General features: G+C 45.1%; 2 long non-coding RNA genes across 3 annotated transcripts in view; one reads left to right on the plus strand and one right to left on the minus strand.

Annotated features, from left to right (window-relative positions):
* On the plus strand, positions 1–27,328 carry LOC137376491 (uncharacterized). 2 transcript variants are annotated; one of them, XR_010976252.1, is made up of 5 exons: positions 1–307; positions 21,298–21,370; positions 21,964–22,013; positions 26,114–26,219; positions 26,312–27,328. It is a non-coding gene; the product is annotated as an uncharacterized lncRNA (long non-coding RNA). The 2 variants fall into 2 exon arrangements; XR_010976253.1 differs by lacking the exon at positions 26,114–26,219.
* Positions 23,534–27,744, minus strand: part of LOC137376492 (uncharacterized) — a 28,339-nt gene continuing 24,128 nt past the window's right edge. Inside the window, exons 3-4 of the long non-coding RNA XR_010976254.1 lie at positions 25,474–25,561; positions 23,534–24,307 (exon numbers count right to left, since the gene is read on the minus strand). This is a non-coding gene — a long non-coding RNA (uncharacterized lncRNA). The remainder of the gene's footprint in view (positions 24,308–25,473; positions 25,562–27,744) is intronic.

Here is a 27,744-nt window from a genome sequence, read left to right on the forward strand (position 1 = left end):
AGTTTGTGAGAGCTGTAAACGTAACGAACGTCAAGCACCACTCTTTCGCAGCTGACTGTTGCGACATGGCAAGAAAGGAGTTAAATTGAAAATGAGCAGAAAGGACAGTTGGGATATATGATAACGTGTGCATGATTAAACTAGCAGAAGACAAAGACCCTGATCGCCTCAGCAATTGATTAAATTAGCAGCTTGAAAACTCATTTACCACAGGCCGAAACGGGGAGCGGCTGAAACTGCTGAGGGAAGCACAAAGAGAAAAGAGAGTGATGCACCATATAAGACAATTCACAAACTTAAAACCAAGGTATTTGAATGTATAAAAAGGGATGATTTGATTAAAGCTGTGCTAATGTCTGAAGAACTCACATCTAGGCTTGACTGCATCCTGCTTACTGTACTTTAAAATTGAAATAAAGGCAAAGCGAGAAACCAGGGCCGAGTCTGCCTATCAATGGATTTAACTTCACTGAATGCAAAATCAGGGTCAATATCTGCAAGAGGAAATTACTTAGGGTCCTTTTCAGTTCTTCACCTTTCCCCTACAGTGCGAGGATTTCCAAAATTATTACCCTTCCTTTCAGTTTTCTCTGCTTTTTATCCTAGTAGGTACTGCCACTTTTTGCCTTGGCATTACCCCCTTCTGGTACGTGATCATATTAGCCATTATTCATGTGTGAGTCTTGGCAGTGCCAGCACACTATTTTCACATGTGCACTGATGACACCCAGCTCTACCTCACCACCACCACTCTCTCGACTCTTCCACTGTTGCTAAATTATCAGACAGCTTATCAACAAAGAGTAGTGGATGAGAAGTAATTTCCTCCAATTAAGTACTGGGAAGATTGAAGTTTGATTTTGGTCACCACTCCAAACTTCGTTCCCTAGCTACCAACTCCATCGCTCTTCCTGGCAACGTTTGAGACCAAACCAGTCTGTTCACAACCTGGGTGTCTGTCATATTTGATCCTGAGATGAGCATCCGATCATATATTCGCGCCATCGTTGAGACTGCCTATTTCCACCTCTGTAACTTTGCCCCTGCCTTAGCTCATCTGCTGCTGAAACCCTCATTCATGCCTTTGTTACCTCTAGTCTTGACTATTCCAGCATACTCCTGTCAAGTCTGCCACATTCTTTCCTCCATAAACTTAAGGTCATTCAAAACTCTGCTTTGGGTCATCTGATCTAATAACTTCTCACGTGACTCAGTGTCATATTTTGTTTTACATTGCTCCTGTGAAGTGCCTTGGGATGCCTTATCAAATTAAAGGCACTATATAAACTTAAGTTGTTGTTGTTGATATGCTTACTTTCCATCAGCAGTCTCTGGATGGTGACCAGAAACTGATTTCTCCCTTCTTAGCCCAGGGCTGTTGTCTGGAATCAGCTAACTCAGCACAAGCAAGAGATTGCACCCAGCAAAGATTTTTTTCTAATGAAACTGCTAGCTTTTTAAATGGCAATTGTTCCTGAAATCAGAACTAAGCAGTTGAAATCCCCTATCTGAAATTGCAAAAATGCCATGTGTAAACCTCAGCTACTTCTAGAATCTGAGGTATTTCTCCGAACAATGGTGAAAATAAGGAACAAGTGGCTAAATTTTCAGGGCCTGCTAAGGTTGGGATTAGAGGCTAACGGCCAGAAAATACCGGCATGCTGTTTCCCAATCCCATTCCTGGCACCGGCTATGATCATCAGGGCAGGGGAGGGCAGGATTGTGAGCCGACCACATCCTCCATTAAGGCCAATTAAAGTGATTTGCTGAGCTCATTAAGAGCCCATTAATGGGGGATTTTGGGTGTTGAGAGTTTAATGGGGGCACACTGGACACAGGCATTGTCTGGGCCAGACCAGTAGAAAGGAGAAGGTACTGAGTGAGGATCCAGTACAGAGCTAGTCATGGCTGCCCCAGAGAATTACCCCTGAAGCATAAACATTTCAACGGCACAGAGCAGGACTCAGACATTGGTAGCCAGGTGCCCTCGGCACTGCGCATGTAATAGGCAGAATGGGTAGTGTAGGGGTTTGTTGCCCTCCTGGTATTGTGGGAGCAGAAGAGCAGGTGCAAGACTGCCAAGGACAATTGGACAACCAGCTGACCAGAGGAAAGCAGCTGGCAATGGGGGCACAACTCTACGATTTTGGGCCTATTGCTGATGAGGGACAACACCCTCTGCAGGAAGGGTGGAGTCCCAGGCATGAGGGAGGCAGGGGAGAGAAATAAAGGGACGGAAGGACATGGAGGCCAGACCCTTTGCAGACAATCCACCAGTAAAGCCTGGTTACCCAACCTGAACCCAACTATACCCGACTACATGTGTTGGATTCGAGTCGGGTCGGGTCGAAATTCCAAGTCCAGCATTCAGGCCCAGGTCGGGTCGGGCTGGACACTGCTTCCAGGGAGTCATGGGATCAGACTTACCCATGATTCCCCACAACTCCATCTGCAGGAATAGCCTGCTGCCGGAACAGATGAAGGAGATTCGTGTCGTAACAGGTCAGGTTGGGCGCGAACAAAAATTAAAGGGCTAGGGCCCGGACTCGGCTCGGGTTGGCTGTGGTCAGGTCAGGCCCGGATCGGGTTTTCATTTTATACCTGAGCCAGGTTTTATCCACTGGCAAAGAAGGATCTATCTGGAGATGGCTCCAGCAGACTGTGACTCTCCAGGCAGATGGTCACAGACATCTGTGCCCTCATTACCAAAGCCTTCACACCTCACAGTACTGGTTGCCATGCCCTGCCAGTAGCCATCAAATTCATTGTGGCCTTGAACCTCTTTGCTTCTGCCTCCTTCTAGAGATCAGCTGCAGACCTTGGTGACATCTCACACATCACTGCATTTCGCAGATCACTGTTGCCCCAGAGCTGGACGATACATTCATTTCACAGCAGATGAGGCCTCACAGGCGCAGGGAGCATTGCATTTCATCACCAGCCCCAGATTCCTCCAGGTACAGAGCATCATCAATTGCACACATGTGGCCATCAAGGCACCCAGTGACAGGCCAGTGAAATTCATGAACAGGAAAGACTTCCACTCCCTTAACATTCAGCTGGTCTTCAACCACAACAAAACCTTCCTCCATGTGTGTGCTCACTTTCCTGGCAGTTGCCATGACTCCTTCATCCGCCACCAGTCCAAACTGCCTCAGATCTTCACACCAACCCCAAAGTCCATGGATAGATCCTGGGGGACAATGGATATCCCTAGAAGACGGCCACTCACCCCTCTACGAGAGTCCCAGACAGAGGCACAAAGGTGATACAGCCAATGCTACCTGCTCACTAGAAACATCATGGTTCTCAAGATGCGATTTGGTGTCTGGACATGTGATGCCTTCCAATACCCTCCTGCAAAGATCTCGGTCATTTTGGTGGTCTGCTCTGCCCTCCATAACATGGCCCTCCAGATAGGATGGTGAAGCCCTGGAACCACATAGCTCATCAGAGGAAGAGGAGGAGCAGGAGGTGAGAGAGAAGGAGGAAATGGAGGGTGAGGAGGAGGATGCAGAATACCGAGCTGATGCAGCTGTACAGGAGGTGGCCAGGCATGATGTGTGGTGCGAAGATCTCATCAAGGTGCCATGAATGTCAGCCTCCATCACTTGGCACTGCAGCACAGAGGGTCCCACTGTCAGAGGAGTCAAGGAGGCCGAGGATGATGATGGTGCCCTGTGAGGGGTGATACCCTCATCCTATTCCTTGACATCCTCAGCTCCCGGTGGGCAGACTGGATGCCTGGAGGGGGACACCAGGTGGGGCGCAACTGGCATCCACTCTAAACATCTCTGCGCCATCAGCGCACTCAACACATGCTACACATTGTGCAATGCACCAAGTGCGCACTCCTGCGTCCACTCACAGTGATGCTGCATATGACTCTCCATGAGGTTGGCCACACTCTCAATGGAGGAGCTCATGTGCTCAAAGCCCTGTGCCATGGTGGCGCACAAGAGCTGGATAGACTCCTCCATCCTCTGAAGCAACGGAGAATGTAGGGGCAGCCCTGCCCTGGATTCTAGGCCTCTAGCTCTCCTGGGGCATTTTGGAAAAGTTGTCAGATTAATCTAAACAGGAGCCACAGTAATGGCTGCCGTGGCATGTTTAAATTGAGCCCACTCTTTCAAAGTCCCGCCTCCATTCCCCCCACCACCCCCCACGGCCACCAACTGGACATCGAAACCGTTTCCATATCAGATATGAAGTTGCCCCCACCCCCGAATATCATGCATAATTTTTATTTCCCCTTCAGGGGTGGGCTCGCAACCCGGAAATTGTCCTGGCTTGCATTACCCATCCCTAATGTGAATATTCAGCCCATGAGTGTATGCAGTTGTGAATAATTACAGGTGATTATTTCATCAAGGGATTAAGGTGGAATCCCAGTGATGAAAATGATTTTTTACTCCAATCCACATATTACTATATTTGCAAGAAGCAGAACCATTTGAAATCTAAACAGTGCCTATAACAACAGCACAATATACACGCTCAGCACTGTCAAGTGTATTATGCTGGTTCATTTCCAGACTTGTTTAACTCACAATATATGAACTCCAGTTCAAAAAACCAAAAAAGTTTTGTTAATAAATTGAAACTGATATTAATTATATAGACTTTGTGGTTCATTAAGTGTACCTAGGCATTTAAGATTTGTTAGCCATTGAGACTGCTAGTAAAATATGTCATCAAAGTCTCAGCAGCTTTTTCTGTAAAGGCACTGCTCCCTGACTTTCATGTCAAATGCTTCTCTGCCTGAAGGGGAGGAAGGTGTGAGAGGAATACTTTCAGTTTAAATTAGTTCACAAACTGTCTCCTGAAAAGGTAGATTTATAATCCTTTACATTGCCTTGTTTAAATACTTTGATGTTCATACCCTCAAGGAGGCTGGCATTTTGTATCTCTGCCTCCCTTCACATCGTTCCAATAACACAGTAAGGTGTGTTTGGAGTAACTCCATTAATTTTAACAGGGCCAACCCTCGCTGGCAGGCCAATTCAGAGTTCCCTAATCCCAAAAAATCCTGCATTTCTTGAGCACCCAGGAGTATCCAGTTGGTACTGATATTCTCCAGTCTGCAGCTTCTAACAGGCAAATGTGCACATGTACACAAAGAGAGAGGTTAGAAATGTTTTCATCCAAAGGGTTATGAGCATATGGAATACACTGTAGCTATTGAATCCATGTCAGTCACAGCATTTAGGGAATTAGACAAATATCTGAGAAGAGAAAAGATGAAAGTGTACGGCAAGAAACAAAGGGAATGGAATTGGAATAGGGAGATCTGATGCACAGCTTGAACTGGCACAGGCCTGACGAGCCAAATGGCCTCCTTTCTGTTAATATATATCCAGCGGCAAAAAGAATGAGCTGAATTTTGTGCGGCCATTTAAAGCAGGTCTGATAGTGTGGGGGTACAGAGCATCGCAGCGGCGATTTCCACCTTGAAATCCAGCGTTGTTCCATAGTTCCCTGATTTTGTCAGAGGTGGGGAAGTACCACGGCAGTATTGATGGCCCAACACAACGAGAACCTATTTTAAATTGCTGTAGTGTTGTTCAACATGAATTTAAATGTAATTATCTCCAATTTAATGAGTGAACCGTGATTTTGTGAGTGGCGTGCTGCACTCACGTGTCTTCAGCTTTGCGACTGTTAAAAGCTGGCGGCACCGAGGCGAGAGGACTCAGTGCCGCGACGGGGAGGTATCCTGACCAATGTAGCACAGGGTAAGTGGGGGGGTTCTGCAGTCATTGTTGCTCTGCTGATGTAGGGTCTGCTAGGGGGTTGTGTCTATTGCGGGTTCTGCAAGGAGGTTATGTCTATCGGGGGCTCTGCAAGGGTTTAAGTTGCGTGTGGGTAGGCATTAGAGGGTATAATAAATGCTGTGTTACTGTGTGTGGTGCCTCACACTGTTGAAAAGGATGGTAGCACAATATTTTCCAAGGTAGGCTCGTCTCTGCAGTTGAAGTGATCTGAAGGCCCCAGGATACCTGCCATGGGTCTCATACACCCAGTGTTTTTGGATCTCCTTGGCATGTTGAGGCACCTCCGATGGAGGTGGGCCCAAGAGTCAGCTGTGCCTGACCCTGAAGCTCCACAACGAGAGCAGCAGCACCGGCCACACCAAGAAGGGCCTACATACGCCAGACAGTCTACAGGACTCACATCAGCTACCTCCAAACATCCGAGCAAAATGGTCAGCAAAGACTACAGCTCTCCAGGGAGGCCATCACTGGCTTATACGGCCTTCTGCAGGACTATTTGCAACCTTTGGCATTTGGGGGTCGCCCTATGTCAGAGGCCCTAAAGATTACCATGGCACTAAACCTCTATGCATCTGGATATTTCCAGGGATCCACCCGGGACATGTGTGGAGTCTCCCAGGCTGCAGTCCACCACTGCATCAAGAAGGTGACTAATGCCCTGTTTAAGAGGGTCGGCGACTATGTGTGCTACCGGACCGACCCTGACAGTCATGACGAGAGGGTCCTTGGTTTCGAGGCCATAGCTGGATTTCCTAAGGTCTAATAGATTGTATGCACATGACCATCAAGGCTCCCACAGACCAGCCAGCCACCTTCAACAACAGGAAGGGCTTCGATTCCATCAACGTTCAACTGGTCGGAGATCACCGAAAGGATTTCCTGCAGGTGTGTGCCCACTTCCTGGGAAGCAGCCATGGCGCATACATACTTCAATAGTCCCAAGTACCTCAGCTTTTCAATCCCCTGGCTCACCTTCAGGGATGGATTCCTGGGGCCAAAGGCTTTCCATTGAAGGCATGGCTTCTGATGCTTATGAGGAACCCTCGCAATGCAATAGAGGAGAGGAACAACACTTGCCATGGTTCCACCCAAGCAACCATTGAGCAGGCTATTGGGCTACTGAAGATGGGATTCCGCTGCCTCGACCGATCTGGTGGAGCCCTGCAGTATGCCCCGTTGAGGATCTCACATATTGTGGTGGTCTGCTGTGTTCTGCACAATCTAGCACTACAGAGGGGGTGGCCTTACATGAAGAAGATACGCCTGAGCAACCATCATCCTCCAATGTGGAGGATGCAGAGGAGAGAGGAGAGACAGGCGAGCAGCATTGGATGATGACAATATGGCGATGGAGGCCAGACATGTTGAGCGACGTGCAAAGGAGGCAAGATCCAACCTCATAATGACCTGCTTTCAGCCACCCTGATGGCCACTTACTGAGAATCCAATAAAGACACCGTCATGCATGTAGTCTTCCATCTCCTTTCCATCTGTGTTCCCTGAATACTGACCAGCTGCAATGCGCGCTACTGCCCATGGGAGAACATATGTTAATGAGATCTGCAGTCACATTGCCATGATAAAGAGGGCTGTGGTCACATTGGCACTGCATAAGGGGTAGGGTGGAAGTCAGAAGCTCACAATTATGACATGATGGAACATGGTTTTCACACAGATAGATAATGATTGGCACAAAAGAGTGTTTAATTAAATTCCAAAGAACATATTTACAAAGTCGTGAATCCCCAAGTGTGGCTAGGTCCTTTTCTTAATACATTTGCAGGTGCTTCTATGCAGTGTGACCCCTATGCTAGCAGCTGGGCTGGAACAGGCTGCTGATCAAGATGCCCCTTGGCCTGAGATGACTTCAGCAGCCATCCTCTGGCTGCTTGAGGCCTGGAGGGCCCCGGCTGCCTGAGGGTTTCCAGCACAGGTGCAGGACTCTCCTTGGGCGTTGTGGCTGCTGGAGCTGGGTTCACTGGTGGAGGGGCTGAGAAGCTGAAGTTTATATTCAGAGCGCCTGGAGGGGAGCCCCCAAATGTGGAGGGCAGCCTCTCCTCCTCCCTGTCAAGGCTCACTTGAACCTCCGCACTCACCAGAGAAGGGTGAGGAGTGGGAGAAGTCTCCAGGCTCCTGGTCCTTCTCGCACCTTGCTACTGCTGAGTTGAGCTCATGGCCAAGGCACATCTGTGGAATCTGGTTCTCTATGAGGGTCACCAACCTCTTGACAAAGGAAGCCATGCACTCGTATTCCTGGAACATGGCAGCACTCATGGCATGGATGGACTCTTCCATCATCTGCTCATGGCTGTGCATGCCCTCTACCTTCTCCATTTAGGTGTTGCCTTACCTCTCCCTGCAACTCCAACATGCCCTGTGCCATTGACACCAAAGGCTTGTCATTAGCCCGGGTCTGAGCATGGGCCTGGCCACCCACAGACCTCCAACTGTCGAAGGCCTTGATTGTCTCAGCCTCAGCCAGCTGCTCTGGCTTGTGTGCAGTGCTCCCAACTGCTAGTGATCCTGATTCTAATGCTGACCGGTTACCCACCGAGGTGAAAGTATCTACACTGGTGGAAAGTGCAGGAGAGTCATGGGACGGTGCATCCTCTGAGTGGTCCTCCTCCTCAGGGGTTGGCAGATGTCCCTCAGTGGTTGCGGTCACCTGCAAATTCTAACCTGCATGACAGAATAGAAACGTGTGTGCGTTTATCTGCACATATCCCATTACGGCAAACATGCCTGTGTGGTTCTCCATAATTTATGAATATTTTGATGAATGGCAATAATCACTCTTGCGCAGGGATTCCAGTCTCTCTGTCAGATATTGTGCATCTGTCCTGGCTCCCCACCAGTTCTAAAGCCTTTACTGCAGCATGGCTTAGAGGACAAATGTCAGGGACCCCTTCCACCAGTCCTGGCCACCTCTCTCCTGTTATGGGACCCCTTCTCCTGCAAGTGGAAGGATGGAGAAATTATAAATTGATATAAGTATCACCATGATAGTTCTGCTACTATGGGCTCCTCGTCCCCAAATGGCTGATCTGATATATCTCACGATGACGTACACTGTCATGGGATTTACTGGGGGTGAACTATGAACGAAGGTGGCGTGTGGCCCAGATGCAGCCATGCATCTGTCAGGATGAGGTTATAACCTCTCTGTCATCGCGTTGGAGGTGGCACCCTCACCATGTCGCACACCATGTAATTACATCCAAACCCCAGAAAAGAGCATTGGAACACAGACTAACCTTGGCTGAACACAGGTGGTCATTGAACCTCTTCCTGAATTGGATCCAGTTGCGGTGAGTGACCCCACAGCTGCTGACCACCTCTGCGATCTCCACCCAGGCTTATTGGTCAGGTGGAAGGACATCTTCTTGCCATCGCTGGGGAAGGGAACCTCCCGCCTAACCCTTGCAGCCTGAAGAAGAATCTGCGGGGAGGCATCACTGAAACCTGGGGGCACCCCGGTCTACCTTTGGCCAATCCTGTCCACTCTTCCTGGAAGGGGGGAGGTGGTATTGGGTGCTGTAGGAAACAGTGCTGTGACTTTTTATGCCTTACAGTAAACAGACCTTTTGACTGCAAGGCAGGAGTGAATACAGGGCTGGCTTTTTTTTTCAAAAAATATACTTTATTCAGAAAAATCTGTAAAAAATGCATTATAAAACAGTTCAAAACAGCACCAAGTTGACATTCCAAAAAGTGCAAAGGAGATCAGTTTTCTTCAATACAGGAGTGAGTTGCCTCACAACCCTTCCATTCCATTTTACATGCCATGTACATTTTACAACAAACCCATATTTGGTGTATACAGCCCGAGGGGTTTCCCATGGGTCCAGCCCCTCAGTTTACTATGGTGGGAGGACCTTACACAGTGGTTTTTCCCCATTGAACCTTTGCAGCAGCTACCCCAAGTTTTAGTGCGTCCCTCAGCACGTAGTCCTGGACCTTGGAATGTGCCATTCTGCAACACTTGGTCGTGGACAACTCATGCGCTGGAAGACCAGCAAGTTTCGGACAGACCAAAGAGCGTCTTTCACCGAATTGATGGTCCTCCAGCAGCAGTTGATGTTTATCTCGGTGTGCGCCCCTGGCAACAGCTGGTACAGCACAGACTCCTGTGTTACAGAACTGCTTGGGATGAACCTCGACAAAAACCACTGCATCGCTTTCCACACCTGCTTTGCAAAGACACATTTCAGAAGGAGGTGGGCAACAGTCTCTTCCCCACCGCAGCCACCTCGAGGGCAGCGTGTGGAGGGGGTGAGACTCCGGGCGTACAGGAAGGATCTGACGGGGAGGGCCCTTCTCACCACCAACCAAGTTACGTCTTGGTACTTGTTTGAAAGTTCTGGTGATGAGGCATTCTGCCAAATGACTTTGGCAGTCTGCTCGGGAAACCATCTGACAGGATCCACCATCTCCTTTTCCCGTAGGGCCTTGAGGACATTCCGTGCAGACCACTGCCTGATGGATTGGTGGTCAAAGGTGTTTTCCCGCAGAAACTTTCCCACGAAGGATAGGTGGTACGGCACGGTCCAACTGGATGGAGTGTTCCACGGCAGGGCTGGCAGGCTTTTAAAGATGGCGATCCACTGTCAGCTGATGCCAGAATCAGCATCTCACCTCCCACCTGGGGTTGACTAGCATCTCCATTATGTCAACCGGCCACCGTCTGCGTAATCGTATGTGATGCACGGGAATGTCGTACTTTTCCGGGCCTCATTAAATTCAGTCCAATATGTCTGTTTCACTTTTATACTTAAGAGCTAAAAGTCTAAAATGGGCAGCTAATCTCCAACCACCTACAAGAATTTGCATCCGACATAGTGGTAATGACCTATGGAGCTATGAAGAGTGTATATAATGGGGGTAAAATTTAACTGCAGCAGGGGCAGTAAATGAGCAGTAGCAAATCAGCCACATCTTACACATCACATCTAATTCTCCTTTCCATTGGCTTCAATTTGAATTTTACCCCAATGTGTCTGTATGCATAGATGTGCCTCTGTACATGCAAGCATATAAGTCTATATGTAAGCTTTTGTGTGTGTCTATACAAAAATATATCTGTACATGTAAGTTTGTATGTCTTTACACAGATGTATATGTCTATGCACATATGTTTGTATCTTGACATGAAGCCATCAGGAAAAATAATTAATTAATGTATGAAATTTGGAACTGCCTGCTATTTAACACCCATTTTGGTCCAGTATGCCAAAAATATGCTAGAGCAAGTCACAAATTCTGTTGCACTCCACACATGCAGGGTGATGTCTCAAAGTGCTTTACAATGATGAAGATAAAGCATGAGAGGAAATGTGAAAATGGCGAAAGTTTCCATATATACTTAGGAACTTCGCCAGATCTGCTTATTGTGTAATGACAGTTTTTATTTATTCCCCTGCTTATTACCACATACCAAATATATCCAGCTGATGATGAAATAGAAGGGATTAATTCAGTGCTCTAATCACTTAAAGATGTTACATAAATGTGCCAGCCTAAATTATATGTATATGTTAAATTATATATTATAAATTATATATATTCAAGACCTGGAGTGGGACTTCAACCCACAACTTTCTGATTTAGAAGTAGGACTGTCACCACTGAGCCAACCTGAACATTTATCTTGGTGCTACTTTGCAGGAATTTGCTGAAAAAATAATGGCATCTGAACGACGCTTGCTGTTATTATTAATGTGAAAATCGGTCTGCAACTTGTGGTGAGGAAGAGGTGTGCTTCAATTGCAAATTGCCGCAGATTGCGGACAATTTGCACCATTCTTCCATTAGAAAACGGCAGTGACCCTTAACCTCCCTGTGAGTTTCATGAAGTTGCAGCATTTGCACATTAATTGCCCATTAGGTTCACCACAGAAAATTAAGTCATAGAGTATTAGAGACATAACGGCACAGGGGGAGACCATTTGGCCTATCAAGTCCATGCCCACGCTCTGTAGAGCAATCCAATCAGTCCCATTCCCTGACTCCGTCCCCATAGCCCTGCAAGTTTATTTCCTTCAAGTCCCATCCAATTTCCTTTTGAAATCATTCATCGTCTCCGCTTCCACCATCCTTGTGGACGGTGAGTTACAGGTCATTACCACTCGCTGTGTAAAAAAGTTCTTCCTCACATTCCCTCTGCATCTCTTGCCCAAAACCTTGCATCTACATCCCCTAGTCCTTGTACCATGAGCTAAAGTCTAGTAATTAATAGTGTAAGTACCCTTATAAGAATGTGCCAATCAACCTCTCTGGCTGAGAAAGTGAACAATTAAAAGTGTGCAGTCTCATTCCTTCAGGTAATGAATTGTTATCTGAGAGTTACAAAAATTGCATTTTGAATTTTTACATTTTTTTCTTACTTCTCCATTCTGTCTCTTTTCTCTCACTCTCTCTCTTTTAAACCAATCTTCTTTCCCTCTCTATTTCGCTGTCTGTGCCTGATTTGACATTGAGTTCACCTATTCTAATTCACCCTGATTCACAGTCCTTTCTGTATATTCCTCAAGCCTTAAATCTCATTTGTTAAGGATATACACTGTTGGCCCCATGGTTCACCAAGGTCCCAGATGCCCCGTTGCCCTCACCATGCTGTTATCAATTTGCACCTTAGTCCAGCAACTTACAGGGCAAAACAATTTGAGCTGAAGGGTGCGGGAAATTGTCGAACTTACCAGCAAAATATGGCCCATTATCGTTCATGTTTTAGAAGGTCAACATTCACAAATACAAAATCAGCATTTGAATTGCTAAATCGGACACCCTTATCCAGAAGGAAGATCCACATAAACTGGGTCTGTGAGGCTGCTGTATAGATAGGAGAATGTTGAATTCAGTGAAAACAGTATATACACCAGGATCCAGTTCACAGCTACTGGTCTTCTGGAAGCTGAAATAAAACAGCATCGGTATAAGTAAGAGCAGTTAAAGTCTCCCCCGTTGACTTAGGATTCCAACGTGAAACAAGTTTCTGCAGTTCCTAGTAGCCACCTCAAATCTGTCCCTAACTTGGTGTGAAATTGGCAGCCTCACTCCACAGGATGGTTGATGTGGAAAGAGGGAAAAAAATGAAACTTAAGTGCAATAGTAATAGAGGTGTGCCTCTGAATTGTGAGCTGAGATAGAATACAGAGGAAGCTTAACCGTACCTGATATTATGGTAACATTGGGTTCACAGAACAGGGTAGTGTTCCTTTCACCAGCATAAGCATAGATCATCTTAATAAGTATAATATTTGCAAAAAAAAAGAAAAAATCTTAAGACTCTGAAATGTTGTAAAATGAGATTGAAAGCCACAAGTTAAGTACAAGATAATGACTGCACAATTACTTGTTGGGGCCGACCATGACTCATGGCCTTCCTGCCTTGGGCGCCATGGCATTGGAAAGATGAATGAGAATGGACAAAGACTGCTGTAGTTGTGTACCTATCACAACCTCTGCATCACCAACTCATTCCTTCACACTAAACCCTGTCACCAGGTTTCATGGAGACACCCAAGATCACGTCGTTGGCACCAGCTGGACCTCATCGTCACAAGGCGAGCCTCTATAAACAGTGTCCAAATCATACGCAGCTTTCACAGTGCGGACTGCAACACTGACCACTCCCTGGTGTGCAGCAAAGTTAGACTCAAACCAAAGAAGTTACATCACTCCAAGCAGTAGGGCCGCCCGCGCATCAATACGAACAGAATTTCTTATCCACAGCTGTTACATAAGTTTCTAAATTCACTTGAAAATGCCCTTCAAAACACTCCTACAGGGGATGCAGAGACCAAGTGGGCCGACATCAGAGATGCTATCTATGACTCAGCAATGATCACCTTTGGCAAACATGAGAAGCAGAATGCAGACTGGTTTCAATCTCAGTTTGAAGAGCTGGAACCTGTCATAGCCACTAAGTGCATTGCACTGTTGAACTACAAGAAAGCCCCCAGCGAGTTAACATCCGTAGCACCTAAAGTAGTCAGAAGCACTGCACAAAGAACAGTCAGGCACGTGCAAATGACTACTGGCAACACCTATGCAGTCGTATTCAGCTGGCCTCTGACACTGGAAACATCAGAGGAATGTATGATGGCATTAAGAGAGCTTTTGGGCCAATCATCAAGAAGATCGCCCCCCTCAAGTCTAAATCAGGGGACATGATCACTGACCAACGCAAGCAAATGGACCGCTGGGTGGAGCACTACCTAGAACTGTACTCCAGGGAGAATGTTGTCACTGAGACCGCCCTCAATGCAGCCCAGTCTCTGTAAGTCATGGATGAGCTGGATGAACAGCCAACAAAATCGGAACTCAGTAATGCCATTGATTCTCTAGCCAGTGGAAAAGCCACTGGGAAGGAAGGCATTACCCCTGAAATAATCAAGAGTGCCAAGCCTGCTATACTCTCAGCACTCCATGAACTGCTTTGCCTTTGCTGGGATGAAGGAGCAGTCCCACAGGACATGCGTGATGCCAATATCATCACCCTCTATAAGAACAAGGGTGACCACGGTGACTGCAACAACTACCGTGGAATCTCCCTGCTCAGCATAGTGGGGAAAGTCTTCGCTCGAGTCGTTTTAAACAGGCTCCAGAAGCTGGCTGAGCGTGTCTACCCTGAGGTACAGTGTGGCTTTCGAGCAGAGAGATCCATCATTGACATGCTGTTCTCCCTTCGCCAGGAGAAATGCCACGAACAACAGATGCCCCTCTACGTTGCTTTCATAGATCTCACCAAAGCCTTTGACCTCATCAGCAGACGTGGTCTCTTCAGACTACTAGCAAAGATCGGATGTCCACCAAAGCTACTCAGTATCGTGACCTCATTCCATGACAATATGAAAGGCACAATTCAGCATAGCAGTGCCTCATCAGACCCCTTTCCTATCCTAAGTGGCATGAAACAGGGCCGTGTTCTCGCACCTACACTATTTGGGATCTTCTTCTTGCTGCTGCTCTCACATGCGTTCAAGTCTTCAGAAGAAGGAATTTTCCTCCACACAAGATCAGATGGCAGGTTGTTCAAACTTGCCCGTCTAAGAGTACGGAAAGTCCTCATCAGGGAACTCCTCTTTGCTGACGATGCTGCATTAACATCCCACACAGAAGAGTGTCTACAGAGACTCATCGACAGGATTGCAGCTGCCTGCAACGAATTTGGCCTAACCATTCGCCTCAAGAAAACGAAAAACGTGGGACAGGACGTCAGAAATGCTCCATCCAACAATATCGGCGACCACGCTCTGGAAGTGGTTCAAGAGTTCACCTACCTTGGCTCAACTAGGGCGGCACAGTGGCGCAGTCGTTAGCACCGCAGCCTCACAGCTCCAGCGACCCGGGTTCAATTCTGAGTCCTGCCTGTGTGGAGTTTGCAAGTTCTCCCTGTGTCTGCGTGGGTTTCCTCCGGGTGCTCCGGTTTCCTCCCACATGCCAAAGATAGGCTGGTTGATAGGTTAATTGGCCATTATAAATTGCCCCTAGTATAGGTAGGTGGTAGGGGAATATAGGGACAGGTGGGGATGTGGTAGGAATATGGAATTAGCATAGGATTAGTATAAATGGGTGGTTGATGGTCGGCACAGACTCGGTGGGCCGAAGGGCCTGTTTCAGTGCTGTATCTCTAAAACTAAAACTTACTATCACCAGTAACCTGTCTCTTGATGCAGAAATCAACAAGCGCATGGGAAAGTCATCTGCTGCTATGTCCAGACTGGCCAAGAGAGTGTGGGAAAATAGCGCACTGACACAGAACACAAAAGTCTGAGTGTATCAAGCCTGTGTCCTCAGTACCTTGCTCTATGGCAGCGAGGCCTGGACAACATATGTCAGCCAAGAGCGACATCTCAATTCATTCCAGCTTTGCTGCCTTCAGAGAATCCTTGGCATCAGGTGGCAGGACCGTATCTCCAACGCAGAAGTCCTCGAGGCAGCCAACATCCCCAGCATATACATCCTACTGAGCCAGCGGCGCTTGAGATGGCTTGGCCATGTGAGCCGCATGGAAGATGGCAGGATCCCCAAGGACACATTGTACAGCGAGCTCATCACTGGTATCAGACCCACCGGCCATCCATGTCTCCGCTTTAAAGACATCTGCAAACACGACATGAAGTCCTGTGACATTGACCACAAGTCGTGGGAGTCAGTTGCCAGTGATCGCCTTGGCTAGCGGACAGCCATAAAGGCGGGGCTAAAGAGTGGTGAGTCAAAGAGACTTAGCTGTTGGCAGGAAAAAAGACAGAAGCGCAAGGGGAGAGCCAACTGTGTAACAGCCCTGACAACCAATTTTATCTGCAGTGCCTGTGGAAGAGTCTGTCTCTCTATAATTGGCCTTTATAGCCACTCCAGGTGCTGCTTCACAAACCACTGACCACCTCCAGGTGCTTACCCATTGTCTCTCGAGATAAGGAGGCCAAAGAAGAAGAAGAATTAGTGCATTGGTTAACCTTATGAAATCTTTGCACTCCTCCAATTCTGGCCTCTTGCACGTCCCCAATTTCAATCGCTCCAACATGCCTTCAAATGCTTAGGGTCTAAACTCTGGAATTCCCTCCCTAACCCTCTCCACCTTTCTACCTCTCTCTCCTCCATTGTAGGGGATTATCTTCCTCACTCAAACCACCACCCCCACCCCCCCACAACTCGATTTTGTGACACCAGAATTACAAATGTATGACTTGAACAGAATAACCAGCGAGACAAGTTTCTTCTGATAACTCACAATTATTTTATTGAATTATCCACAATCCTTAGAGAAGGGTTACAGTCAACAATCACAAATTACAGTTGCAACTACAGTTATGTGACCTGGGACCCTGTCCTGCTGGAGGCTAAGCATAGGTTAAACTCCCTATTCCTAACTTAATTTACCAATTAAATTTCCTAACTTTGTACTTACAATCACACCTCTGTTGGTCTGCCGATGGTGTTCTTAGATCCCTCAGTGGAGTTGACCAAGCTCTACCGTCTTCCTTGGCTCCTTGCAGGAACAGTAGCACACTTCGATCGCCTTGTACATTTATACATTTCTTGCTGCTGGCTGGGCCGTCTCATCTCCAGATTTGGCAATGTCCCAAACCTTTAGTTCTGATTGGCAACTTATGTCCTCATTCTTGATATACCTTTTCTGTGAAAGTCACAATCACCTATTTCCTGCTGATAATTGATTTCAGGAAGGCCAGTCTTTCACACCTCTTCAATCCTTAGACCACACAGTACTTGAGCCTATGTCCTTCCATTGTCTGGTTCTTAAGGTCATCAGGTGTCAATCCCTTCTTCCATTGTGGTTGCAAGACATATATGCTTTTTGCGGCCTTGATTTTTGACTGGGCTATGTGACTGTCTGTTTCCACTGAAAACTTGTAACTTCAGTAGAATCTCAAATAAGGAGTTCACCCCTTATTGTCCTTCACCATTGAGGTACTTCTTAAAACCTACCTCTTTGACCAAGCTATTGGTCATCTGTATTAACATTTCCTTATGTGGTTCAGCATCAAATTTTGTTTGATAATGCACCTGTGAAACTCATCAAGATCTTTTATTATATTAAATATGCTTTATAAATATAAGTTGTGTGAGACAGTAATGGATGCAAATGGTAGTGCCACCAAGAATTAATTTTCCACCTTCAAGTTCCTGGCAAGGAACCTTGCTGTACATTGGAAAGTTGGGCTTCTGCAATGCCCAATTTTCCAACCATGGAAGGTAAACCTTGAGTGGCTGAATTTCCAATATATGCTGCTATCCGATAAGGCTCCCCATTATTCCCCTGTTGTAACAAGGTAGGTGTGGATAAAGTGGCCTCTGTAGACTCAGACACTGAGGTATTGTCATTAGTCAAAAAGAATGTAAATCCTCAAAGGTAAGTGATGTTTCTTTACCCCCCTTCTTTCAATATGAGTGTGAAATTCCTGTTGGGCTCACACCTTTTTTTCTAGTTGAGAAAGGAACTTAGTGAAAGCACACTAAACATTTGTACAACAGAATTCTATCTTAAATTCTTTACAAAAAAAATGCTCTTCAGAATAAAACAAAAAAGACACTACAGGAATTTGAGTCCACGTGCTACTGGAGTTAAAATTGAGCCACAAACAAGAACAAGATACAGTGAACAAAAAGTGAAATTTTGATAAGGGACAGGATAAAATTGTGGCTGAAAGAAACCTGTGACCTTTACTCCTCTGCTGCACTAGGTGGGCGTGTATAAAATGGGACTTTCACGTTTGCAAGATTAACTAATTTGTCTCGGTCACATTTTGACCATAGTTTCCACTTCCTACAACTGTACTCATAAACAGTGTTATCATAATGCTCTGAGAGGAAGTATCCTGTCTCAGTCAATGGATAGATTGTGCTTTGTTCCATGCAGCAAATACAGGTCATTTCTTCATGCCACATGGTAGGAGTGCCTTCTCTGCTCCATTTTCCATTCACCTTTTCAAATTGAAAGGCCTCAGAAGTTAGATGGAAATGGTATGAGGGGGTGTGTAGGAGCAGCACATTACAACTCCAAGTATAATGCAGCGGCATGGTGGAATTGTGCATGTGATCCCTCCATGTGCTGAGTTCTCAGTCTTAGCTGTGCAATCCTGAGTAAGTCCAGAGTGGAGGCCCACATGGGGAAGGAAGATGTGAGGCATCATTGCCCATATCATGTCTCTTACCCCTTCCAGTTGCCAGTTGGAGAATAACTTTTAGTAGTGGCCTAGGAGTAGAGGGGGACATTTAAACATTGAAATGGGAACCAGAAGATTAATTTTTTTTTATTCGTTCATGGGATGTGGGCATCGCTGGCAAGGTCAGCATTTGTTTCCCATCCCTAACTGCCATTGAGAAGCTGCCTTCTTGAACTGCTGCAGTCCATCTGGTGCGAGTACACCCAAGTGCTGTTAGGGAGGGAGTTCCAGGATTTTGATACAGTGACAGTGAAGGAATGGCGATATAGTTCCAAGTCAGGATGGTGTGGTTTGGAGGGGAACTTGCAGATGGTGCTGTTCCCGTGCGTCTGATGCCCTTGTCTTTCGAGGTGGTAGAGGTCACTGGTTTGAAAGTTGCTGTCGAAGGAGGCCTGGTGAGTTGCTGCAGGACATCTTGTATATGGTACACATTGCTGCTACTGTGTGCCGATGATGGAGGGAGTGAATCTTTAAGGTGGTGGATGGGGTGCCAATCAAGTGGGCTGCTTTGTCCTGGATGGTGTCAAGCTTCCTGAGTGTTGTTGGAGCTGCACTCATTCAGGTAAGTGGAGAGTATTCCATCACACTCCTGACTTGTGCCTTGCAGGTGGTGGACAGGCTTTGGGGAGTCAGGAGGTGAGTTACTTGCTGCAGAATTCCCAGCCTCTGACCTGCTCGTGTAGCCACAGTATTTATGTGGCTGGTCCAGTTCAGTTTCTGGTCAAAGGTATAGTGATGGTTTAGCCATCGAATATCAAGGGGAGATGTTCCGATGAAGGGTCACTGACCCGAAACGTTAACTCTGCTTCTCTTTCCACAGATGCTGCCAGACTTGCTGAGTGGTTCCAGCATTTCTTGTTTTTATTTCAGATTTCCAGCATCCGCAGTATTTTGCTTTTATTTGTTTAGACTCTGTCTTGTTGGAGATTGTCATTGACTGGCACTTGTGTGGTGCGAATGTTACTTGCCACTTATCAGCCCAAGCCTGAATGTTATCCAGGTCTTGCTGCATATGGACATGGACTGCTTCTGTATCTGAGGAGTTGCGAATGGTGCTGAACATCGTAGAATCATCAGCGAACATCCCCACTTCTGACCTTACGATGGAAGAAATGTCATTGATGAAGTAGTTGAAGATGGTTGGGCCTAGGACACTGCCCTGAGGAACTCCTGCAGCAATGTCTTTGGGCTGAGATGATTGGGCTCCAACAACCACAGCCATCTTTCTTTGCACTAGGTATGACTCCAACAGCGGAGAGTTTTCCCCGATTCACATTGACTTCAGTTTGGCTAGGGCTCCTTGATGCCACACTCGGTCAAGTGCTGCATACAGTCTCACTTCACCTCTGGAATTCTGCTCTTTTGTCCATGTTTGGACCAAGGCTGTAATGAGGTCTGGAGCTGAGTGGCCCGGACAGAACCCAAACTGAGCATCAATGAGCCGCTTGTTGGTGTTTAAGTGGCGCATGATAGCACTGTCGACGACAGTTTCCATCACTTTACTGATGATCAAGAGTAGATTGGTGGAGCGGTAATTGACCATATTGGATTGTCCTGCTTTTTGTGGACAGGATATACCTGGGCAATTTTCCACATTGACAAGTTGATGCCAGTGTTGTAGCTGTACTGGAACAGCTTGGCTAGAGATTGTGAATGAAAACAATACATTTATTTGTGCACTGGAAAAGACAACTAGGAATAGCAAGTATCTTCTTCCTCATTCTTCACTGAATTTTAACCAAAATGATAGGAAACAAAACAGAAATTGCTGGAAGAATTCACTTGGGTAATCCAGTATATTATGAATTTTAACTAGACTGTTGGCAGGGGCATTCCTAGCTTGGGTAAAATGAACTGTATCCACCTCACAGGTACTGACTTGATCACTATATCAATCTATTGCCTTGCAAAGCATCTGTTCTCCACAAAACAGCAGTATTATATTTAATGCTTATCCTCGGGCCTGAATATACTGATTTTATTACACAGTATTTCCTTTGGAAGACATCCCCCCTCACTCTTCTGTTATTTTTACCTTCTTCAGGTTCTCCTGCATTACACACTACTCCCTGACTGAGAAGGCACATCAACAGTCTATTCCAAGGATTCCTGATGAAGGACCATTGACCTGAAACGTTAACTCTGTTTTTCTCTGCTCAGATACTGTCAGACTTTGAGTATTTTCAGCATTTTATGTTTTTATTTAAGTCTATTCCTGGGGCTTTTGCCACCACCCAGCCCCCCCCACCCCACCCCACCACTACCCCTGCCCTTCCTCCCCTTTACATTGCTGTGTAGCTGCCTGTAATCTGGAACTTGCTATAAGAGAGTTATAGATGTAGGCATATTTTACCAGTCCATGACACAGAGCTGTACATACCAATTCACAACAGCAGCAGGTGCTGATCTTTTCAGTCTCCATGCCATCTTCGTTGTTGAAGCTGTCTGCCTTGTAAACATGCTCTCTTGAATATCCAATATACTATCATAGCATTAATATGATTTAGTTTTAAGTGATTGGTTAAACTGTCTTCATAGCAATTAAACAATTGATGATAGTCGAATGTATATATTGCCTGACTAGTTCTGGTTACATAACTTATCAGTATTTGAATGTTCCATTAATTACACGACCAAATCATAATCTGGTAAAGTCGATTGTTGATAATTTATCTTAAAAGGCGGAGGAAATGTGCATGGAGCTGGAAACTGCAATGATTCCGGCACACCTTTGTATTCCTGAGCTCAAATTTTAGGCAATTGTAGCTGTGTAAATTACTGACTTGAGATCAGAAAAACCCAGCATCAAATGATTAATGTTCTTTTTATTTCATAAGGATTTTTTTTGCATCTGAAACAAAATGTGGCACGTTCTAGACTGAAGACCTTTGCATAAAGTCAATGACTCAGGTTTGTTTTTCAGTTCTTTCCAGTTTCAGTTCTATCTACAAAATTTCACACACGTCGCAGGCAACGTTATAGCAGAATGCCTGTTCGTAGTGCTACAATCTTCAGAGGTTCAGAAATCTAATATATTCCTGATTTTGCTGCTTCATGCCAGTGACCTGTCTGAGCAGTTATTATTATCCGGTGGTTTGTGGCTATCACAGACTCAATCGCGAGCTGTTACACATAAATTAAGTCAAAGTATCCTACCCGTGCGAAGCCTTTCTAGATTGAAGTGCATGGCAAAAAATTAGGGTCATAGTATTGTGGCCCTATCTCTGATCCTAATTGGTGGGGGTGGGGGGGGGGCTCCAATGTGATTTATTAAGTTTTAGGGAGGTGAAGAGGAAAATACTCATCTGCACCTCTCCCCTGCTTTCATTGACTGCCCCACATTGCCCTCGCAACCCTGTTCTGAGCATTCCCCAACAGGAAGTGAAGTCAGCCTTGCTTTACTTGAACCCCACCTGCCCACTTCTTAATCCATGATCTGGCATCTTCAGAAGAACTGTTACAGTAGCTGTATGACACTATAACATCTTTTTCTTTTCCTCTAGCTAACCCAACACAAGAATGCCAATGAGAAGGAGGAGAAGAAAAAAATAAGGTGAACAACCTTCCACTTTGCTCAACCAATCACATCCTCATCTACTCTGCCATCACCCTTTTTTTCTCACTCACCAGCCCAGAGAAAGTTATCTGGTGAATGTAAATATTTTTATTTAGAGATATAGCACTGAACTAGGCCCTTCAGCCCACTAAGTCTGTGCTGACCAACAACCACCCATTTATACTAATTCTACATTCCCTACCTACACTCGGGGCAATTTACAATGGCCAATTTGCCTATCAGCCTGCAAGTCTTTGGCTGTGGGAGGAAACCGGAGCACCTGGCAGAAACCCATACAGTTATAGGGAGAACTTGCAAACTCCGCACAGGCAGTACCCAGAACTGAACCCAGGTCACTGGAGCTGTGAGGCTGCAGTGTTAACCACTGTGCCACTGTGCTACCCATTTTGCTGAGGGTTTGGCACTGGGTGAGACACAACACATGGAGTACCAGAGGAATCAGAGGTGAAAGTCGAATTTGAGAGTGGGAAGTCTGAAAAACTCAGCACTGCCTTCAGGGCCTGTGTACTCAGATCTTTGGGGTCCTGCTCTAAAATGATGGGTTGCTACATATGCATCACACTCACATGGAGCCACTGAGGATTATATCAAAGAAGTTGAGACTGATGGCAGGGCTCACAGCAAAGTCCAAAGTCATCCTTAGTGCTAATATCTGAGCATGCGACGGAATCAACACTATCTGGAGTTGGTGGCATTGTCAAGAGCACCTCCAACCCACTCTTGTTCACATAAAGGTCTCCAGGTCAGGCAGATCATCCAACATGGATGCTTTGATCACTGATCTTCAGGCCTTGTGGCAACCAGCTTCTGAGAAATTCAGGGCAACATCTCTCAGGATCTGTAGGATCAAACTCATACCCATCAGCTTTGCACTCTTGTGATCAATGGGCATGCAGATTCAGAATCCAGCACAACTGGTATGACTATAGCCTGCTTTCAAGATGCCATTCTCTCCTCATCACAGCTTACGTGAATTTTCTAGCCAGCCAACAATATTTAATAATAACTTTTAATTGCACCAATTTAAAAAGGATTTAAAAATATTGTTCAATTATTTTTGTCTTCCAATTTTCTCTTTTTTCTCCTGAGTCATGGAGAGATATGATTTCATGGGCAATGGCCGCCCGCAGATACCTGGCACAAGTTGGCATTCTTCATGTGTTGGCCTAGACAGTGAATGTCAACAGGCAGCTTGACTGTGGCGGCACAGCCAAGCCTGATATGGTCCTGGCCTAATGTCTAAACTCACACTTTCTAATCAGAGTGGCCGAGAGGGGAAGGCAGGCTGATTTGTTCTTGCCCCCACACAACCCACCACCTTAACCTGGACATACAGGGATCGTTGTAACTTCATAGAACTTTCCCTCAGACCTGCTAATTCAGCACAGATTAGAGATTAAACCTGTATTATCTTAGTCTGTATGGCTTAGTTCCACACCTGTCAGGGCACTTACCAAATGACCGAAGAGGAGCCATCTCATTTATTTTCAGTGTTTATTAATAAGTGTTTTGAAACAGTACATCAGCTTATTTTTATCTTTGGGCCAACAGAGCTTGTGCCCACTTCAAGTGCACCATTTTTCCGTAAACCTGTGAAATGAAAACAAACTTCTGGGAAAAGCTTTCCAAATCATAGCCTAAATATGGATCACACTAGATGCAGGCCAACCACAACTAAGAATTAGCAGCAAGTGATTTGAGTAATATGTATACCAATTGTTTGGTTACCTTTAGACCAATATTTAATAGTGAACAAAAGTACATTGTGACATTATAAACCAGCCAATATGTGCTGCCATTGCTCCAAACATGGAGTCTCGGTCCAACAACTTTGTTCTCCTAAAGAATACTCAGATTAAGTTTTTCTCAAGCTGATTAATTTAAAGCTTTTCTAATTGCTTATTGAGTAAATGCTCCTCATGACGTAATAAATACCTTGTTGTAAGACCAAAGGATCTCAGATTCAATTCCTGGTCTGTTGAGTGTTGAGCTATTTGATCTCAGCCAGTGCAGTAGTAAGATGCTCCAAATGACCTCAGTATCCTGGAGTGTAGACGGGAAAACTATCAGCCAGGATTTCTGCTTTGGATTGCCATCCATTGCTTCCTGTTGAAAAATACTTGTGTGAGGACAGATTGAGTATTCTTCTGGTATCCTCTATGGTCAGATAGTCTGTTGACATCAGAGTCTGGACGTACACATCAGGAATGGTCATTTGAGTGAAGTACCAGCTGTCAACACTTGTGGAACTTTAACCCAGCACAAACCAGCTATTGAAGGAGAATATTGGAAAAAAATATAATCGGAAAGAATTCAAAATAATATCGCAAACATACAGTAAAATAGCAAACAAGCTGAAGAAGCTCACAGCGAAGAAGTTCATATGCAGTAACAAACTCAGTAAGTTGTATTAAACTAATAGGGAGCCAAATTTCTGTTTTCACTGCATGGGTGGCCATCGGCCAGAACAATTTGCCTGCCCGTCCATTACCGAACCCACCCAGTTTTCATTCCACTGAAATCAATGGGATGAAAATCATGCAGGTTACATAATCGGTGGAATATCCACTATGCCAGATGCCATCCAGATGGTGAAGGTGAAAATCTACCCTCCAGGAAACCTAAATTTTAAAATTAAATGAGTTTCTTAAATAAATTTGATGATTAAATTAATTTTGTAGCAAGTGCTTTCAGTTGTGTAAAATCGACTACACTCCATAGTAGACTACACTTTATATCTCAGAAGACAATGGACTGCGCTCGGGGTGTATGGCATTTCTGAGTTCAACATTGCCTGCTGTGGCTGTAGAGGTCGACCCGTGAGTGACAATCCCTTCCACACCTGGCAAAGATGACTATTGTTGGCCCAAGGTCGACTGCTGTTTTCTCCTTCCGAAGAGCTCTCTTTTAGATGAGAATAAAAGGAAACAAAATAATGACAGCCTATATTTATCCCTCGACTAACATCACTAACACCGAATATCCGGTCATTATCACGTGTTTGTGGAACTTTTCTGTGTGCAAATTGGCTACCGCATTTCCTATGTTAAGACAGCCACTACACTTCAAAGTACTTCATTGACTGTAAGTCATTTTGGGACATTCTGAGGTCATGAAAAGTGCTATATAAATGCAGATCTTTCCTTTTTCATTGACTGAACCAGGTTGTGTACTTGATCCTCCTGTAATGACATCTTCAAATAGGGTTGAATGGCAATGTTTTAACTGCGTTCCCTGCCTGGGCAATTCAGTAAGTATCATTTGCGCAGAATTATGAGCGGTTTCTTAATTGAACTGAATGTTCTGAGCTCAGTTTCACCCCGAGTATGGCCCATTATATTGTTCTACTTGTCTCCATCTCCTCTGCAGTCCCACTACAATATTATTTGATTTTCACTTATGTGTTGCACAATTCAGCTCATTAGGCAGCACTTACCACATTACCTCTCTAATGTCACAGTGTCACGTTCCGCTGCATCAGATTTGTGAGATAAGTAACATTTCCAGCAGGTACCTCACGCATCCTGTACATAGAGTAAAAAATTAAAAAAAACTTACATATCAATCCTTTTTCATACAAATCGGAGTAAAATCCAAAATGGCATTTTATTTTGTCAATCTAAGACCCATGATTGTGAAGAAGAAAATGTAAAACAAAATGAAAGAAAACTCACTTGATGCTGAAAAATTATATTCAAAGTAGTTGCTCTGCACCCAGCAAGCACTAGATCAATTTCAGTTCACACAAGTTCCATGTTTCCTATCTAAATATTAATCTTGAAATCCAAGCTATTTCTAGGTGTGTCATTGCACTCCCCTACCTCCAAGTCAGATTCCAATATTTGAACCTTACATCGAATGTGATAGAATCAAAGATTTGCTGTAAAGATTATTGAGTTCACTTACATTGCTTACACATTGTATGTCAGCATGCACAGAGCAAATAACAACCTAATTAATTATTGGTTCAGTGGGGATATGCAATTCCAAGAATGCAACAAATTCTGTTGAAAGTTCCCACCCAAAACACTGACCTACTTCTACTTCTTTTGGATGCAGTCTCTTTTTTATTTCAGATTTCCTGCATTTGGTCTTTTTTATTTCTGAAATGTAATGAAATGGCTCCTGGCTGTATTGTCATCCGCCTACACAAAATGTTTTCTGGTTTGCAAGTTGCTTCAGGTGAGTGTAAAGAAAAGATAAAGTGGAATATTATAATAAAACCTCACTGATTGCACTGCTCTCAATTTCGAATGGAACATTTCCTTTCACAGGTTTTATCACTGCATCCTCACGAGAGGTATCTGATGGAACATTGAGCCACAAGTCAACCATGGCGATACCCACCAGCGCTACAGCCAATACATTCAGCACACAACCTGCGTCACCCACCAGCCTCTAGCCTCAAGTTCTAGAAAAAAGTCTGCCTGCTTTCCCACCGATGCATATCGTCAGCTGTTTCTTATCGCAGCCAACAAACTTTGTTGTGGGCCGAAGGTGCACAGAGGCAAGCCTGATACTATCGAGTAAGCTGAAATATGCAAAATCTTCCAAAACATCTGAAAAGTGCTCATGAAGGGAAATATGTTCGTAATGGCACACACTCAGATTAACAAAAAGAGAATGGCTTGAATGATTTGCTGGCTGTTTAGGTTTGAGAGGGAAAAACTGAGCCTCTTTATTTTGAATTACCAACATAGCAATATAATCTGCTGTATACAATAGACTTGTATTATGAATGTCCTATTATAATGAAGAACCCCTGTCATTGCCAGTGTTAAAATGTGCATTAATCCTTGCCTTACATTTAATGTACATGCAATATAATACAGGGTAGTTTCCAAAAGTAGACAATTAAATCTGTTCCAAGACAAAGAAAAGACAGTATGAGTAGGCTTGCTAAATGAGCAGAAGCGACAGCTGAATCTTCCTTTTATATACTGTTTCTCCCTGTAATTCCCCATCTTCTCTTCTGGAGTGGCTAGTTCCTTTGATGCTGGAAGCACCCTAGTACTTCATACATGCAGCCATTCTTCAAAGCAAGATAACAAGTGTCAGTAGGGCTATTTGATGGTGAAGGGTATCATAACCAAGCTTGATCCTGTGCACAACTGATGTCTACAAATATCACTTTCCAAGGCCACTGAATAGAGATCTGAAGCTGGCTGATTCTTTCCTCACCAACTCACTGAGACTGAGACCACTTGTTACTACATATATCCCGACTAAGATCAATACTTCAATCCAGGAACACATGAGTGATGGATGTTTGTATATATTTTCACTTTTATGTAAACTATGCTGTGGTCTTTGGTCCTTCCCCTAGGTTGCTCAAAATATAATTTTCACAAGGTAGGACAAAATGCTGGTATGAATACTGTTGCTGACCCTGAACATATATGGCAAAAGTGCTACAATACATTTAATGTAGGTATGGGGCAAATAATGGCTTCATCAGAGGGACCTAGGGGTATTAAAGGTGGCAGGGCAGATTGAGAAAGTGGTTGATAAAGCATACAGGATTCTAGGCTTTAGAAATAGAGGCATAGAAGTTATAAGCAAGGAAGTTATGGTGGAGTGGGGCCAATTAGAGACCAGAAAGGGGTTTTACACATGAAGGCAGAGGGTATAACTGAGGTATTAAATGAATACTTTGCATCGGTCTCATGAAGAAGATACAACCCAGGCAATGGTGAAGGAGGAGGTA

This window comes from Heterodontus francisci, chromosome 13, assembly GCF_036365525.1.
Source record: "Heterodontus francisci isolate sHetFra1 chromosome 13, sHetFra1.hap1, whole genome shotgun sequence".
In the NCBI taxonomy this organism is placed as follows: Eukaryota; Metazoa; Chordata; class Chondrichthyes; order Heterodontiformes; family Heterodontidae; genus Heterodontus; species Heterodontus francisci.